General features: G+C 33.7%; 1 long non-coding RNA gene across 1 annotated transcript; it reads right to left on the bottom strand.

The window, feature by feature from the left end:
• Nucleotides 1-58: 58 nt before the first annotated feature.
• Nucleotides 59-1,996, bottom strand: LOC112460501. Its single transcript, XR_003041447.1, has 3 exons — nucleotides 1,982-1,996; nucleotides 531-723; nucleotides 59-194 (listed from the first exon to the last, which is right to left on the bottom strand). It is a non-coding gene; the product is annotated as an uncharacterized LOC112460501 (long non-coding RNA).
• Nucleotides 1,997-3,696: the final 1,700 nt, after the last annotated feature.

Raw genomic sequence — 3,696 nt, 5'->3', positions numbered from 1 at the left:
CGTGAAAACAACTGATTTTGAATAGCCGTGAAAACAACTGATTTCTTCTTTTTTCTTCTTTTCCAGCAATTTCAACCGGTTGATCGCTAGACGCAAATGCGTCTTCAACTTGGTATAGTTTGGCCCGCTTGAGAACATCCTTGATGTGTTTCCAGTTGTACTTGCCACCAGCTACGTTTCTCTTGTCTTCCTTGCTACAAAATTCTCGAATTTATATTTATTTGATTTCAACTTCCAAATGGCTAGAATTCGATATCGAGATCCAATGTGCGTGCTTTGAAACTGTTAACAATCAGATAAAAGCCGATTGTAGAGAGATATTTTTAGTCTGATTCTTGATGATATAAGAATGTATGATTACTTTTGAATCTATAAATTTTTTTCCTATTAATTGAAAAAAACATATTGCGACATTTGTGATGAAATTCAACAGATCATCGATTTAGTTCAATTTTGAGTTATACTTGAATATTTTTTCTTGGCAACAAAAGGATTAAACATGAAGAGTGCAAATAAGATTAATTTAATACCTTCTGACGACGATAGCATAACCTCTTCACTGATTAGGAGAATGGCAACTCCCGGATGACATCACTCGAGTTGCGTTTCGTTACTCACCAGTCTCACCACAACACAACCACAGCTGACAGCAGACAGCTTTGCTTTGACGCTGCCGCTGGTTTCTAGCGTCCATGAAATTGCAGCTTATGCTAGATGCTAGGTCTACAATACGAGTCGTAAAGTCGTGAGTCGTAAGAATTGACCAATCACAGTCGATTGATTATTCTCCTCAAATTCGATTGTGATAGGTCCATTTCTTACGACTCGCATTGTTGACCCCGCATAAAAGGGACAATAAGCGAGCATCTATTATACAAACCAAAGCAATAGTTAAAAAGATTATATATAAGCCTCACACATTGTGAAAATTAAGAAACAAATCACTATTGGAGTAGACGTACGGAGACGTTAGCCCAGTTAATAGAGACATTTAAATGGAATTAATTCCGGGAAGCAATTTTTTTTTTTTTTGACTGTTTCGGAGGGTCATGAATAGTCTAAAACCGGATTTTCGGGATTCTAACCCTGGAGCGTTAGCCGCCATTTTGATTAGAAGGGTGATTTTGTAAATATTTCGCTTATTTTCAACTTTAGAGTGAAAGTGGTAATAACCAAACTTGTAGAAAATTTAATACTCTACAATTTCTCTACAACTCTACAACTCAGAAATGACACATCAGAAATTACTTTTTTTAAATCATAGAAATTTTTGAGATATTTGATTAACTTTGCGGAAAATCTCTGTATAATTATTAATAATAATAATATCCGTACAATTTTTTTAAATTAAATATTAGTTGTAGTATATTGTTAAGTATCGAATAAGTGATATACATCTAGTGACAAGAGAGATAAGAAATATATTTAGGAAAATTTATTTGTTTATCAAATAGCATGTAATTAGAATTGTAAATACATTAATTATACTTTGTACTGTATTAGCACTCGGAATCTTTCTTTGTAATTTTCAAAAGTTCTCTGACTGAAAGTTCTCTGAATAAAATAATATTTATGTTAAGCAATGATGTTAAATTTGATGAAGTACGATTTAACGCATTCGGCAACTCTTCCTTACTTGTTTATGTTAATAACGAGGTCGTAAAAGTGCTGATAATAAACTTGTCTAAAAAAGCCTTGACTTCCCAGGTAGCAGACAGTCGTCATAATGACGTAATTCTTACGTCATTTTATGACGTATGTTACGTCATTTATTCCTAAAGTTTAACGTAAAAATGACATATTTTTCACAGTATTTTTCACAGGAATATTCCTACATTTATAAAATGTTTCGTAACTTTATGATTGACGTGGTCCAATTATGACCAAATATTGACGTCAAAATGACGAGTGCTTGCTACCTGGGTTCTTATTTTTTCGAGGAATTTCTCAACCGGAAACAGGTTTGGTCGCCTATTAATACCTTTCTAAAAGAGGTCTATAAAAAGCAGGAATCTTCAGGCGGAGTCTTCAGTTTGGAGTGACGTACGTAGAACGTGAAATATCCAGATAATCTCAATGGATCTCCTGTGAAAGGTAAAAGACTCTTACGCCTCTTTGTCATGACAATGTCGATATGCTCACTATCAAAACATATATTTTTAATATCTCATACCCCCAGTGAGCTTTACGTAATTTTTCGGAGGTGTGCGCTTATTTCTTTAATAACACCTAAAAATCGCTCGTAATACAGGCCGAAATATAAGGATTAGCTTTATATTATGTATCATGCAGTCATGTATGCCAATCACTTATCAATTTCTGACATACATTTTTTAAATAATATATGTATGAATCACTAATAGTATCTCGTCGGTGGTAATATGAAAACAATTAGTTAAAGGGGCAATCGCATGGTTGATCGAATTTTATATCTTTGTCTCTTAACTATGAGATAGAAATTGAAATATAAATCAACTGTGGTGGCGGGAAAGTGGCTCAACAGCATCACAATTAATTGATCAATTCGAAGTTGAATTATTGAGACAACGATTCCAGGAATTCTTTATCTCTTTAATCGAAACTTTTATCGGGTTGCGCAATTAAAAATAAAATACAGCGAAATGAAAACGTATTGACTTTGCTTGTGGTTATCGATTGTTATTTCAAATATTTATTTTTTTATATAGTTTTTAATAAACTTGCTAACTTCGCTTGCATACTTTTTCTCTAAACTTTTTAATAGATAAAGTTGTTTCTGTTTATGAATTAGTTAATAGATTAGTTTTTATATTGGAACAGAAGAGAAGGAGAAACCGTTCTTTTATATGTTGTTATTTTTAAAAGTTGATTTCGTTTAGTTTTATTAAATTTATTACTAATTCTGGATTTTTTATTTGTTTTCTTTTTAGGTGGTCTAGTGATTTTATCCAGTGCATAGAAAATCGGTTAATTCTGTATTTGTGGTGACGACTGGAGATTTTGGGTAAGTGATAAAATTACTATATAATTATAACAATGTTAAAGTATAAAAATAGTAGGAAAATCGGAATTATTTTTAAAGAATCGAAGAGAGAGACAATATAATATATATCCCATTTTTTAATTCAAACAAACGATTTGAATTAATAATAATATACATGTAGTATAATTATTTAAACGAACAAAGGAGCCATGGATATAGACATTCATAATTAAGTTTTTGTTTAATCTGCTATTTGTCAAATGAGATTGAGATTTGTCCCTCTTCCCTTCGATTCCCTGTCGCGTCGGCCTCCATTATTGTTTTCCGGCTGTAGACATGGCGGAGGAAAAGCAGACGTCTATTCGTGAGATGCGCGGCCGAAACATCTGGCCGAGGAAATTTAATTTCTAGCTATTTTGCATGCCTCAGAGCGACGAAGAAAGCTCGTAAGTTCGTGTTGCTCGCAAAAATCGCTTCGAGTGCCCGATGATTGATCGTGCGCGCCCGAGAAAGTTTACGGCGCCGCTACGAAAACTTTTCCGACTCGCTGCAAGAAGGAGGGAAATGAATGGCACGATCGACGGGTAATCGCGTAATCGCGGAAAAAAGAATAACGTAGCGAGAGAAAAAGCAGAAGATAATGCATTATGGTCGTTTATGATCGTGAATTGATGGAAATGAATCAGCAGGACTGCGATAGACTCAATAATAATTGCTGTGTAGGGATAAAAAGT

The sequence above is a fragment of the Temnothorax curvispinosus genome, unplaced genomic scaffold (assembly GCF_003070985.1).
Source record: "Temnothorax curvispinosus isolate PA1 unplaced genomic scaffold, ASM307098v1 QBEX01010605.1, whole genome shotgun sequence".
NCBI classification, from domain to species: Eukaryota; Metazoa; Arthropoda; class Insecta; order Hymenoptera; family Formicidae; genus Temnothorax; species Temnothorax curvispinosus.
Note: the sequence above shows the minus strand (reverse complement) of the source record. Positions and strands in the feature narration are given on the sequence as shown.